The sequence below is a fragment of the Aethalodelphis obliquidens genome, unplaced genomic scaffold, assembly GCF_003676395.1.
Source record: "Aethalodelphis obliquidens isolate GAN/ISIS:26980383/991018 unplaced genomic scaffold, ASM367639v1 scaffold15, whole genome shotgun sequence".
Taxonomy (NCBI): domain Eukaryota; kingdom Metazoa; phylum Chordata; class Mammalia; order Artiodactyla; family Delphinidae; genus Aethalodelphis; species Aethalodelphis obliquidens.
In genome coordinates, this window is record NW_020837959.1 from 10,110,214 (window position 1) to 10,125,078 (window position 14,865).

At 43.6% G+C, this 14,865-nt stretch overlaps 1 protein-coding gene across 2 annotated transcripts in view; it reads left to right on the forward strand.

Annotated features, from left to right (window-relative positions):
* The first annotated feature begins 8,922 nt into the window (after positions 1–8,922).
* Positions 8,923–14,865, forward strand: part of GGACT (gamma-glutamylamine cyclotransferase) — a 43,368-nt gene continuing 37,425 nt past the window's right edge. The window contains exons 1-2 of one of the 2 annotated variants that reach the window (XM_027115892.1): positions 8,923–9,054; positions 13,515–13,679. The gene's annotated coding sequence lies outside the window, so the exon portion shown is untranslated. Of the gene's footprint in view, positions 9,055–13,514; positions 13,680–14,865 lie in introns of those variants that run through there. The other variant, XM_027115893.1, reaches the window with a different exon arrangement.

The window sequence follows — 14,865 nt, forward strand, 5'->3', positions numbered from 1 at the left end:
CCCATCGCCAGGATGGCTTGTACTACTTTTATGCTATTACCTTTTTCAAAATATCTCGTTGGGCACAGACTGTGCAATGGCAGTGTGCTAGCTGCTGAGGATATGATGAAAAATGAAAACAGATGATTCCTGCCCCGTGGAGCTTGCCATCCATGTTACCTCACCCTCGTTGTGTGCCCAGGTTGGGCACGCTGGTGTAGACTCGGGGACTGAGCATTGTTACCAGCCCCCATTTCCAGGGGACTCCTGGGGAGTCAGCAGGACCCCCGTGACTCATTCACATCTTTATATTTGCAGCTGTTCCAGGGTCACAGGTTGTCAGGACATTTCTTTCCTTCTCCTGTGTTCAAAGTTCTCCATTAGTTGGTGAATCTCGTTTTTCCTGGAGGCAGTGAAACATCAAATCAAGTTGACTTTTCTATTTCATAGGAACAGATATTGGTTCAATTGCCTCTACCTTCTCCTTTGGGCCTCATGTTTATGGTAAAAACTTCACCAGGCATCCGGGGGAAATAAGTTATATTGAGACATAAACTCCATTGAAGAGTCAGCTGTATTGAATAAAGACAAGGGGAATCTGGGATTTCTTGCCATGTTGACCCAAATAGAAAGATCCTAAGTGTTGAGTAACCCTGATTTTCAGTAGAGTGAGACATTTCATGTTGCTTGAAATATTCATTAACAAATACCAAATATAGTTATAGAATACTACAGCCTTATTTTAAAATCACACAGAGTCTTGTCTAAATCTCTTGTGCCTTTAAAATTCTACCAAGAAGATATTCATTTGTCTGTGGGCTCTTTTCAAATAATGTTCCTCATAAAATGAAAATCAGAAGATGGTTTCTAGTTCAAAGGAAGAGAAACAAAGGCCCCGCGTGGGACAGTTTGGTTGGGATGAAGGAGACAAGAAAATACAATGGAGGAGACAGGAGCCAAGAGAACGCTGTCAAATATTAAGGTTTTTCCCTTGTTCTTCTCTCATATTCCAATTTCTTTTCTTTAAATGTACAGGAATTGCAGTTTATATTGATATTAACATGAGCTGTTTCTGAGCGAGAAGTAAGGAGGAGAGAGACTCTTCACCTTCTACTTTGTAAATCGCTGCATTATTTGAAATAATTTGTTTTTTTCTAAAGCAAGGAACATGTGCGACATCACAGAGAAATCTTTCTTGAAGAGAGCCATGGATGGGTTCGTAATAAAGCTGTGATAAGGCGCGTTGGTGGAAAGGAGACACCGTGTGGGAAACTCAGGTAACCAAATGTAGTCACTAAATGGCTTTGCCCAGCAGGTGGGGGAGACGCTGGGGAGCCTGTGTCTCCAGAGTCATGCTGAGTGAACAGAACTCGGGAGGCGTCATTGCTCAGATTGTTGGCTGAACTACAAGGGTGCAAGGCAGACTCTTTCCTGAAGCATGCCTTTAACTCCTCACGAAACTCTGTGTGCTGTGTGACTCTCTTGGTGGTCGTCTGGAAATAACTGGCATTTGGGGGGCATAAAGCTTGAATGTGAAAGGAAAATCTGCATTACACCCAGGTTGGAACCTCGTTTTTCCTCCATGTACCAGACCTTAGGCAAGTGTAGTGGGTTGGATAGTGCACCCCGCAAAATTCGTGTCCACCCAGAACTTCAGAATGTGACTGTATTTGGAAATCAGGTCTTACAGATCTGATTAGTTAAGGATCTTGAGAGGAAACCATCCTGGATTTAGGGTGGGCCCGAAACCAATGATTGGTGTTTTCTAAAAAGAGGAGAGGATACACAGAGGCACACAGAGAAAAGAAGGCCATGAGAAGGTGGAGACAGATATTGGAGTGATCCTGCCAGAAGCCAAGGAACGCCAGGAGCCACCAGAAGCTGGAAGAGGCAAGGAAGGCTCCTCCCCTAGAGCCTTCGAAGGAGGGTGGCCCTGCCAACACCCTGACTTCAGACCTCTGGCCTCCAGAACATTTCTGTTATTAAAGCCACCCAGTTTGTGGCCATGCCTGGCCCCCCTAGGAATCCAGTAAAGTAACTTAGTCTTTTAGCAGCTCAGAACCTCATCTGTAAAATGGGGGATAATACTACCTTTTTCACAGACTTATTGGAAAGTTTAAATGAGAAAAGGTTTATAAAGCCCTAGACCCATGCTTGGCACATAATACTATTCAATAAATAATTGAAGGAGGAATAACCCTCACTTTTCTTGAGGTTTTTAATCCTGTAATTAAATGACCCATAAACAATCTCAGGTTTATATTTTTATCACTTGTGTTCTAAGTCTGATTAGTTCTATCAATACAAGTACTTTAAACCTGCTACACTGTTTATCAAAACTGCCTTGAGTGTCCTGCATTTCTAATCATTTTGCTTTTAAATATGTGGTATTTTTCCAGGGCCAATAAAGCTTTCTGCTTCCTACTTGTGTTTCAGAAAACATTTTCCCTGTAGATTTAAATTGCAGTTTTATCCATCATTTAAAAACAGTTCTGTTTCAGCAGTTACGTTTCAATAGCATTACTTTTGCTGAATAGACTTGAGATGTGTCTTGAAAATTTTCAAAACTGCTCATTTCTAGAACTTTCTGATAATGTATATGGATGACAGCTTTTACAGTACTTGGTCTAGGAATCTGCAGACATCAGCAAGCAAGGTGATAAGGTGGAAAGAACAGAGACCAGGAGTGTGAGATCTACCCTAGGGCCAGCTTCACTGCCATAAGTCATTTTTTTAAGCTTCAACAATTCAATTAGATACAAACACTTCCAATCCTGTCATTAGTTACCAGGACCCTGGAATGAGTCACCTAATTACTGCATGCCTCAGTTGCTTCTAATGAAAATAATGGTGGTGGTTGCTTTTGCTGTTAATTTCTCCTCCATGAAATGAGAGAGTTGGACAAAACCAGTGTTCTTCAAATATCCTTAGATGCTTAACCTTTTTTTTTTTTTTTTTTTTTTGCTTAACCTTTTTAAAAACAAAACACAAAAAACACTAAATCTTGTACAGAAGTCCACTATAAAAATTTGCAAAGTGACCTTCTTTGGGTGCTTATATAAACCCTCATTAAAAAAATCTGTTGTGTAATGTAAGAATGTTTGAAATTCCAGCACTCTTGTGGAAATAAAATATTGTGAAGCTTTCTAGTCCTGATATATTCTGGTAAGGTAAAAAGTCCCTCAGACTGACAAAAGTCCAATTCTGCTCTGCCATTCATCAGGCTGACATAGCACAGATTAAGGCAGCTGGGAAGTGAGCAGGAAACCACATTTCTCCCATAGACACACTGAAGTTGTCATGTGTCAAGGAACCCACTTCTAAGGGCGACTGCTGCTTTATGACTCTTGGAGAAACCTTCTGGAAGGGCACTGTCAGAAATGTTGCTGTTTGAAATCATCAGGAAGAATGAAACATCCCGCTCCACCTGGAGGGTCCAAGGCACTTTGACATGACAAGCAGCCCCAGTTTCCAACCCACGTGCAGAACTTCATTTAAAGCATTTCTGGATACACCCATTCACGTCTATCAAAACTTTTAGTCTCTAAGTACATAAGCCCCTGGGTCTGTTCTGCTGTCCAGACCTGATACTGACCATTGGCACGCATCCCTCTTTTGCCTTCAGCCTGTAAAAACACTATTACCTTTAAATTCCTCCCCCCTCCCCCCCAAACCTCCTAACTGCATCTTTGTTTGGTGAGGCATCTCAGGGCTCCATGGGTGTGTGGTCTCCCCCATGGCAATGAGCCAATAAATCTGACTTTGTCCAATGATGGTTTTGTACTGGAGATATTTGATTGGGCTAAGACAGGGCACAGTTAATCGTTATGACCCTGGTCAGGCCATCCAACCTCTTTACCTCATCTGTAAAGTGGAGGAAATTCTCTACCTGGCCTTTATTGTGCAATGCAGGGGTATGGATCAAATGGGATCATGTATGTGAAAGCTCTTCATGGGTAGAACCATACGTACAGCGTTATCCATTGGAACTAGCACTTTGAACAAAGAGGTTCCAAAATAGAATTATTAGTGCAGATGACACACATTTCAGCACATATGACCCAGCTACCTTGTTTTAGCCCTTAAGTTAAAGAGCATGAGTTTCAGGTTCAGCTGGATATGGACACTTTTATTTCCTGGCAGCATGTCTTTGAATGGGTTATTGAACCTCATGGAGCCAATTCATATGTAGACCAGGAATGATCATATCTGCTTCATAGTATGGTTCAAAGGGTAATGTGAGGAAAGAGTCATACTGTACCAGGCACATAGGAGCACTCAATATGTGTTCATTTCCTGCATCGACGGCTCAAGGGAATCAAGCCACATTTCCCCTTGTAATGTCCACATTGCTCAAGGGAATCAAGCCACATTTCCCCTTGTAATGTCCACCATTATCTCCTTTAAAAAGTTGCTGTTTGGAGAGCAGGACCAAATAACTTGATTCTGGCTTTAAGCAGAGCAATGGCAGCAATGTTACAGGGTTAGAGATTGGTTTGTGGCCTCTTTTCAATGTGATTAGCTTCCTCCATGGTGGATGGCATATCTGGTCGGTCAGATTACTTTCTTCTGGGAGTTCTTTCAGTTATCCTCCAGTTATATATCTCATATAGTGCTTTACTCTGGTCTTTGCTTGTTATTCCAAAAATTACAGAAGGTAGGCAAGAAGAGCATAAACCATCTGAACCGCAATTGCTTGGAAAATTCTGTCGCCTTTTTAGACAAGATATTGCCTATCTTTTGTGGAGAAAAGGTCAGTGCCTTATTTTTAAATATCTGACAGCAGCGCACATCATCTTTAAAACAATAATTCCAGAAATACCAGGATTGCATTTAACGTGAATGAACCTAGCTTCATGAGGTTGGTTTTCTCCTCTCATTAATTTCTTTGCCGTGGAAATTGTTTAGCAATGAGACCTGTTGTACTAAGTGAAATAACTCAACAGAATGACAAGGAAAAAACAACTCTGCCACTTTCAAATTTAACAGCAAATTTTTAGAACCATGATTTAGAAAATGGAAGCAAGGAATCCCATTATTTGCAGAATTTTTTTATTCTATTTTGTGACATACAAATTTTCTAAATTATCCTGATTAATGGATCCTATGTTGATTTTTTTGTCAAGTTCATATTGATTTACCTAGGGGAAATGATCAAAAAATAAAGTTCAATGAAATAAATATTACTGAATACCTACTCTGGGTACCATGGTGGGAAGTGCTGGAAACATCCAAAGGAGACAGGTCTGACCTCATGGAACTCAGTCCAGGAGGGAGACAGTTATAAATCAACTATCACAGAACGAAGAGGCAGGGATTTTAATGGTGACTGGAGCAAAAGACTATGGAGCAGCGTAGACAAACTTTTTCTGTAAAAGGGCAGACAAAATATTTTAGGCTTTGCAGGCCAGCTTGTCAGGCCACCTTGTCTCAGTGGCGGCTACTCAGCTCTGCTGCTATCACAAAAAAGCAGCCATAGAGGGACTTCCCTGGTGGCGCAGTGGTTAAGAATCTGCCTGCCAACACAGGGGACACGGGTTCGGGCCCTGGTCCAGGAAGATCCCACATGCTGCGGAGCAGCTAAGCCCATGCGCCACAACTACTGAGCCTGTGCTCTAGAGCCTGCGAGCCACAACTACTGAAGCCCACGTGCCACAACTACTGAGCCTGCCCTCTAGAGCCGGCGAGCCACAACTGCTGAGCCCGCGTGCCTAGAGCCCGTGCCTCATAACAAGAGAATCCACCACAGTGAGAAGCCCACGCACCGTGACGAAGAGTAGCCCCCGCTCACCGCAACTAGAGAAAGCTTGCATGCAGCAACGAAGACCCAACACAACCAAAAATAAGTAAATAAATAAATTAATTTTTTTAAAAAAAGAAAAGGTCATTTATTAAAAAAAAAGCCATAGACAACCCATAAATGAGTCAGCATGACTGTATTTTCAGTAAAACTTTATAGACACTGAAATTTGAATCTCATAATTTTCATGTGTCATGAAGTTTTATTTCTTCTCTGGATTTTTTTCAAGCACTTAAAAATGTAAAACTCATTGTTAGCTTACAAAAACAAATGGTGGGCTGGATTTAGTTTGCAGGTTATTTAGGGCCAAAGATGATTATTTGTAATAATTTACTAGAATAATTTGATAATATTTCAGTAGATTTTATAGTGTTATCCAGTTAGACTTGAAGCTCTGTATATAGCACCCTGGTTCTGTTGCTTATTTCACATTATAAGCATCTTTTCAAGAGATGCAGAAGACATTTTCCCATCTATTGTGTGGTCCTTGCAATTCTGGAGACATGTGGGAGGGGTAACAAGGAGATGAAGTTGACTTCTTTTGCATAATACTAAGTAGCAGTGCATTCAGTCAAATATAAATTAGACATCTAACACCAAAGTCTAGAAAACAGAGCTTGGCAGTTACCTGCTGGTATTTAGAAAACAAAAATGGCCAAACTGGATAATTCCACTGAAAGACAATTTGTTAGTCTAAATCCTTTGAGTTGATAAAGGAAATGTTTGTGCCCGAGCTTTGAACCCGGGCATAGCTTTTTGCCAGCTGCTTGACCTTGAGTCTGGAGGGTATGGGAGATTGTGGACCGCAGAGCAACAGACCAGAAAAACAGCTGATGGTGGGCTAAAACGTTTTCGGTGAGGGACTCACCTATACAATTTGCATGCAACTGACAGCCTCCATGAGTCAACTCAGTTCCTAAAACCCACCAGAGTAGTTGGCTTGCTAAGGGCTCCTGTGTAACCCACCAAACCTAAACTGAAGCCAAGACTTGTCTACACTGACCAGTCAGTTTCCTTGAGAAACTGTGACTTTTTTCCTAACACAGTGTTGCAGGTCAATTACACTTCAAAAACAAACAAAAGAACATACAAAACAAACAGTGAAACATGGATCAGATTTGTAGTTACCGAGGGTGGAAGGTGGGGTGATTGGATGAAAGTAGTTAAAAGGTACTGCAAGCTTCAGGTTGTAAGATAAGTACTAGGGATGTAATGGACAACATGATAAATATAATTAACACTGCTGTATGCTGTATATGAAAGTTGTTAAGAAAGTAAATCCTAAGAGTTCTCATCACACACAAAATTTTTTTCTATTTAATTGTATCTATATAAGATGATGGATGTTCACTAACCTTATTGTGATAATCATTTCATGATATATATATCAAATCATTATGCTGTACACCTTAAACTTATACAGCGCTCTAAGTCCATTATATCTTAATAAAACTGGAAAAAAATAAATTACCATTATAAAAAAAAAAAGAAGTACTCGTTAAAGTATATTTCTTTCACTGGACCCACCCCCCAGAGTTGCTTATTCAGAAGGTCTGGGGTGTGGCCTGTGAGTTCGCATTTCTAAATTTCCAGGTGCTGCTAATGCAGCCCATCTGGGACCACATTTTGAGAATTACTACTCTATTTGTCTACGGGTTATTTTTTTGACAGTTAAACTGAAGATCTCATCCCACAGACCCTAATCTATGTTGGATCAGATTCTCCCAGCCTTATCTGGCACTAAATGCACTTTAACACTCACCTTGTTACCATCTTTAATTTTCCTTTATTGGAAGAATTATTTATTCATGTATTTTCCTCACACTTTCCTTTGCTGACATGATCTTCCTCCCTCAAAGAAAAAGAATAAATAAATAAAATGGAACCATTCTGCCTTTTGAAAAAAATTAAGATGCTACTGCTACTCTTTAAAAATAGTATGTTAAAAATATACACCAGGGCTTCTCTGGTGGCACAGTGGTTGAGAGTCCGCCTGCCGATGCAGGGGACAGGGGTTCGTGCCCCGGTCCGGGAAGATCCCACGTGCCACGGAGCGGCTGGGCCCGTGAGCCATGGCCGCTGAGCCTGCGCGTCCGGAGCCTGTACTCCGCAACTGGAGAGGCCACAGCAGTGAGAGGCCCGCATACCGAAAAAAAAAAATATATATATATATATATACCAGACAAGATTTTTAATAAATTTAAATTTAATCATGAGCTTCCCCAAACAAGAAAGAACTCTGAAAATTATAGCTTAGCTTATGAATCTGATCTTTTAGATTTCTTTAGGAAAATCTGTTCAAAACACAACCACATCAGCATTACTGGAAATGTTTGAATAGAAATCAGATTGTAAAAACCACGTGGATCCAGCCCACATACATGAGAAAGTGGAAAGGTGGACAGTGAGTTAGGGGGATTATTGCTACTCCAACGACTAGTACTTGTGAGGGGAGGGGCAGAAGGGGCCCCTTCTCTCTCGCTATGCCGTTCTTGCCATCTGGGTCCCCAAAGTAGCATTGCTTAAGCCCAGAATGAACACAGTCTCCAGAAAAAATTCTCCTTCCGCTTTTGGTCTTCACTCCTCTAATTTCTGGGGCTCAAATTCAGTCCTAGGATCCAGGAACAGACGGTAAGTCATTACTTCCATTGTCCCCTACAACCGCAGTTTTAACTGAAAATGGAGAATTGGTAAATAAGTGGCAGTATCAAGACTATATGATTATCTGTATCCAGTATGGTATCGGCGCTGAGAGTGGAATGCTGGAGTGTGAGGCCTCGGTCATCACCTTGTGCATCTGCCCTACAGGATGCATCCCCAGGTGTTGGCTCATTTCTAAGCGTGTGAGTGTGTGTGTGTGTATATCTGACGCGGTGTGTCCCCAGGTGTATCGGGGTCCAACATGGACTCAAAAGGCTGACCCTGAACGCCCCGGTGGGACGCGTTAGAGCGTGTGCGCCCGTCTGGCTCCCGGCGCGTGCCCAGGTGTGCACGCGGCCCGCGCAGGCAGGTACACGGTCCCTCCTCCAGGGGGCGCCGCCGGGGGCGGCCTCCTGGGGCGGCCGCGCCAGCCTCGGCCAGGATTTCCGCTCCGCCCCCCTGGCCCGCTCTCCCAGACGGCGCCGCGCTCCGAGGCAGGTGAGGAGCTGGGCTCGGGCCGAGCCGGGGTCCCTGTGCCCGCCCCCGTCCCCGCCGCCGCGAGGGTGCCCTCGAGGCCCCGGGGACTCGGGGTGTTGCTGCCGGCGTGTCGCGCCAGGGCGGAGTCCGGGGCCCGCGTGAGTCGGGGAGGGAGAGGCGGGGGGGGGCGGGGGGGGGGGGAGGCGCCGAGGGGCTGGGGCAGAGCCTGGGCCGTGAAGGGACGCGGGCGCCTGTGGGACCAGCTGGAAGGGAGGGGACACGGGGCCGCTACGCGCGTCCACACGTTGCTCCGCGCGGCGCGAGGCGGACGCCACCGCCAGAACGACGGGGGGCAGGGAGAGTTGGGAACTGCCTGCAGGTGTGCACGCTGCCCCTTCCCAGTAAGGAAGAAGCGATGACCATTTAGAAGGTAGTTTTAAAAGGATCTCGCAGTATAATGAGGCTGACGCTTTAGAGAAATTCTGTTTTTAACTGGAGATTCTTGTTTGCGAGGAGACCAGAAGCTGCAAAAGAAAAAAACCCAAAACTTTTGGCGTTTGTCAGTTTCTGAGCTCAGGTTTCTTTGGAGCCGTTAGTGACGCAGATGAGTTTTTGGAGAAATTTCTCTTACTGCCTGATTACGAAATATGGTTATTGAGCTTTCACTCTGTTGGCCAAAGAGCACCGCAGCTGCACTGGAAACACTAAATAGGTGCACGGTTCTTTGAACACACCTTTCTGACTCCAGGCTGACTGTTAATATTGAACTGATAAGAAAATGAGACTTGTGGCCACGTCTTCTCAAAGCAGGTTATTAATTTTGCTCAATGTCCCAGGGAGAAGTCCTGTATTAAAAACTAAAGTGTCTCTCTAAGGGTGTGGAGAAAAGGGAACCCTCTTGCATTGTTGGTGGGAATGTAAATGGATACAGCCACTGTGGAGAACAGTATGGAGGTTCCTTAAAAAGCTAAAAATAGAACTACCATGCGACCCAGGAATCCCACTACTGGGCATATACCCTGAGAAAACCACAATTCAAAAAGTCATGTACCAAAATGTTCACTGCAGCGCTATTTACAATAGCCAGGACATGGAAGCAACCTAAGTGTCCATTGACAGATGAATGGATAAAGAAAGCGTGGCACATATATACAATGGAATAGTACTCAGCCATAAAAAGAAACGAAATTGAGTTATTTGTAGTGAGGTGGATGTACCTAGAGTCTGTCATACAGAGTGAAGTAAGTCAGAAAGAGAAAAACAAATACCATATGCTAACACATATATATGGAATCTAAAAAAAAAAATGGTTCTGAAGAACCTAGGGGCAGGACAGTAATAAAGAGACAGACGTAGAGAACGGACTTGAGGACACGGGGAGGGGGAAGGGTAAGCTGGGACGAAGTGAGAGAGTGGCATGGACATATATACACTACCAAATGTAAAATAGATAGCTAGTGGGAAGCAGCCGCATAGCACAGGGAGATCAGCTCAGTGCTTTGTGACCACCTAGAGGGGTAGGATAGGGAGGGAGCCGCAAGAGGGAGGAGATATGGGGATATATGTATATGTATAGCTGATTCATTTGTTACAAAGCAGAAACTAAGACACCATTGTAAAGTAATTATATGCCAATAAAGATGTTAAAAAAAACCCTCAAAAACTGAAAGGTCTCTAAGTCAGTTGGATTGACCAATATAAAGAGTAGGTCTTTTTTTTATATATAAAGTTATTTATTTATTTATATTTGGCTGAGTTGGGTCTTCGTTGCTGCACGCGGGCTTTCTTTGGTTGTGGCAAGCGGGGGCTACTCTTCGTTGTGGTGTGTGGGCTTCTCATTGCGATGGCTTCTCTTGTTGCGGAGCACGGGCTCTAGGCGCGCGGGCTTCAGTAGTTGTGCACGTGGACTCAGTAGTTGTGGCTTGCGGGCTCTAGAGCGCAGGCTCAGTAGTTGTGGCGCACAGGCTTAGTTGCTCCGCGGCATGTGGGATCTTCCCGGACCAGGGCTCGAGCCCATGTCCCCTGCATTGGCAGGTGCATTCTTAGCCACTGCGCCACCAGGGAAGCCCAAGAGTAGGTCTTACACACACGTTTTTATGTACTTTTTCCTGTAATTGAAGACATTCTCCCTGGTCTCTCTCAATTAATTGAAATGCTAATGTGGAGAGCCCCCGCAGGTTGCCCTCATTTTCCCCAAATGCCTTGTTTTCCTGAACTGACTCCCAGGAGAAGCCAGAAGTCCCTGAATAAGCAGGCTGCCCGGGTAGAGAGCATTTGTATTTCAAACGCTGAGTTTGCAAAGGTAAATTAATTTCTAATTGGTGGACCTTTGTACAGAAGGGTTTTGGACTAGCTGACCTCGAAAACAAGGGTGCTGACGACTAGCACTAGTCTTAGAGAAGGTGGTTATTCACGCTGGCCTTAGGTAGCCGCAGTAGGAAGTATATAGAATAGAGCAGGGATAGAAACCGATACTGTTTAAGTTTTTTAATTACCTGTACATTTCCCTCTTATTTTATGTAGTAAGCTCTCTTGAACGTTCCAATCTGGGTCAGCTCTTCCAAGTGGAGTCATTGAAGGGCTTTGCACCCACAGTCAGCCGGGCCTTTCCGAGGGGGTAGGGCAACCCCTGCAGGCCGGTGTGGAGGTGAGTGCTGCAGTGTTTGCAGACGGATTGGTCCCAAGGAAGGTGATAACAGGAGGACAAAATTCAAGTGATCTTAGCAGTCTTTTCTAGAACCTCCTCCATCCAGAGGTAACCCTTAGATTAGAGATTTTATTAAGAGAGTGTTGGTTAAAACAGGGCCAGCATCTTGTTTAACAGGAATTTGGTCTTTAATTGAAGGTCTCTGGGTCCGTGAAACTGCTCAGGGCAAGTCAGCCTTGCCTTGATTAGATCTGAGAGCTGTGTAGGCAGAGCTTACTCTGTGAAAGGTGTTATTACCTTCCCCCCCCCCCCCCCACACACAATGGGTTTACAGAGAAGACCAAGTTACTGGAAGTCTCAGGGTTTGTATGGCATCATGAGGTAATAGACATGGTCAATAGCTAAAATGTTAAGGAGGATGAAGCATAATAAATGCCCAACAGCAGTCGGAGCCCAGGGAGATGAATTCCCTCCGGAGGACTTGGCGAGGTCACGTTTGTGCTTTACCTTGGGCCCAGAGTAGAAGTTTTATAGGCAGAGAAGTGGAATGGGGGCGGGCATTCCTGGAGGTGGATGCCTGGAGCAAGGTAAGAAGTTTAAAAGGTAGCCATTGTGAGAGAGATGGGCGAAACTCTGCAAGGAGGGTGGGAGGCCTGCCTAGAGAGAAAGGCTGTCTGGAGATAAATTCTACTTTTTGATCAAAGCTCTGATTTTCCCCCCCTTTTTATTAAAGCAAATATAAAAGTAAAGGGAATAGTATAATGAACTTCCATATATCCATCAAATAGATTTAACAGTTGGTTAAAACGATTTCTCTTTTTGGCCATATCTGCTTTATCTTCTTGTTGAAGCAGTTTAAATTGCAGATAACAATATTCACCCCTAAGCAGTGTGGTGTGCACCTCCAGAAAAGGGCATTTTCTTGTATAAGCATAATACCATTGTCACCTCCTAATCAAATTGACAATAATTCCTTAATGTTTTCTAAAACCTAGTCCACAGATTTCCTTGATTGCCTCAGAAATGCACTTTTACTTTCGGTTTGTGTGAATCAGAATGGGACACACGTGGTGTTTTGTTGATTATCTGTTGCCTTTTAATCCAGGACAGGGGGTTGGCAAACTTAATGAAAAGGGCCAGTTACTCACTCTTCAGGCTTTTCAGGCCATGTGGGCTCCATTGCAGCTACTCAGCTGTGTTGTCCTACAGAAGCAGCCATGGATGATACGAACGTGAATGAGCATGGCTGTGTTCCAATAAAATTTTGTTTTCAAAGTTTTTTGTTTTAAACTCCACCAGCAGGCAGCAGGTATCTGAGGGCCAAAGTTTGCCGATCCTGGTCTAGAGCAGTCCTGTGGGCTTCTTTAATGCCCGTGATTTACTGGTATTGCTCGGTTGGCTATGGGTGGCTCTCATTCTGGATTTATTCAGCTTTCTGTATAGTGTGGTTTAGCTTGTTCCTCTGTCCCCTGTATCTCCTGTAAACTGGAAGGTAGATCTAAAGGCTTAATTAGAGTCAGAGTCACCATTCATGGCAAGTATACTTCAGATGTGGTTTGGTGGTTCGAATTTTTTTTTTTTAATAAACTTATGGCTTCAAAAAACTCGGAAACCCCCATTCAGGAAGCTCCATATTCCTAAAATAAGCTTTGCCTGATGGCTGAAGATACACTTTTTTTCCATTCTCATTTTCCTTACTTGAAGGAGAGGACGTAGCTGCTATTTCTCAAGAAAGTCCAGAACTTTGAACCCCTCTGCTAGGCCAGTGCGAGCTTACTGCTCTTCTAGGCATCCTGCGGCCCCTCGGGCTGGTGGATCACGTTTTTGCACTGAACGGCAGTTCCTTCCATGGCCCACCCCCAAGTTCTGAGATGCCATCCGAGGGGCTGGGTGAAGTGCTTTTGTCTTTTAAGCCCCTCATCTCTTAAACTCTTTCTTCACTCCCCTTTCTCTTCATCTCACCCCTGGCAGGACTGAGAACTGGATACTTGTCCATGGGCTTCTGGTCATGCTGTGAGGCAGGACGGCTTCTGGTGTCCTGTTCAGAAGGATTCTGAGGTCAAACGCTTTTCAGACTCAGACTCACTATGATGTGGGATTCCAGGGCAATGCGGTTTTGAAGAAACAAGCTTACAGGTGAGAGTTATTTTTTTCCTCTTTTCTGGAATGTTTGCTGTTCCTAAACTGTAGAGCACCAGAGGAGGTATGTTGATAAGAGTGTCAGTTGGAAGTCCTGTCTTTCTGTCTTTTAGGAATAGTAGGGAAACTGTCTGTTCTTCCCTGAACACATTTTTCCAGATAATGTGCCTTTGGTCTTTTTCTTACTGATTTGTAAGAATTCTTTATACATTGAGGGTGCTAATCTTTCGTCATATATGTTACAACTACTTCCCCATTTTTTCTTTTTACTTTGTTTACAGTACTTACACTCTGCAGAAACATTTAATTTTAACATAGGGAAAAAATGTCAATCTCCCCTTTACAGTTTCCTTGTTTTGTGTTTTGCTTAGAAAGACCTGCCCATTTCAAGATCTTTTTTTAAAAGTCTGTGTTAACACAGATAAATGACGAAAACTAGGAACATGTGATTCTGAAAAAGAATACTGAAGGGGGCTCTTTCTACCAAAGACTATAATATTTTGGCTTTAAAATGGGCCCTACATTGATAAGTCTTGAAGTTGGGAGATGGGTATTTGGGGGAATCATTATATCATTATTTCTGTATATATTTGACTTCCCAAGATAAAAAAGTTTTCTGAAAAAAAAGAACAGTAGGCGGAAAAGCCATTTTGTCCCATTCGTATTCAGCAACTATTATCTACTGTGTGCTGAATACTGGGAGTATTTTGTCAATAAAGGCGCAAAATCTTGGAACGTATATTTCTCACATAAGAGGCAGATGTTCATGTCATGGTTGAGGACACCACCTCCTGTGTTAAGACTGCCTGGCTTCAAAACCTGGCTCTGCCACATACTGGCTGGGTGATTTTGAACTTTTTAATTTAAAACATGCGGGATAATAATCGTGTCTACCTGATAGGGTTTTGGGGCGGCTTGAATGGGAAAACGCACGAAAATTCCTTTGCGTGGTACTTAGCATTTCGTAAATGCTCAAGTGTAGACTCTGAGGAAGAGAATACAGTAACTTCAGTCAAGCCAGGACCACGGGAGAGGAGCAGGTGCTGAGAGAGGTATGGAGCGGGGTCATGACCTCGCCTGGGCTGCTTGAGTAGGGTTGGGAGAACTTTTCAGAGGAGTAGACTTTTGAGTGGAGATGTGAGACATGGAAAACACATCTTTTAATCAAAAGTGCCCTCCTTTG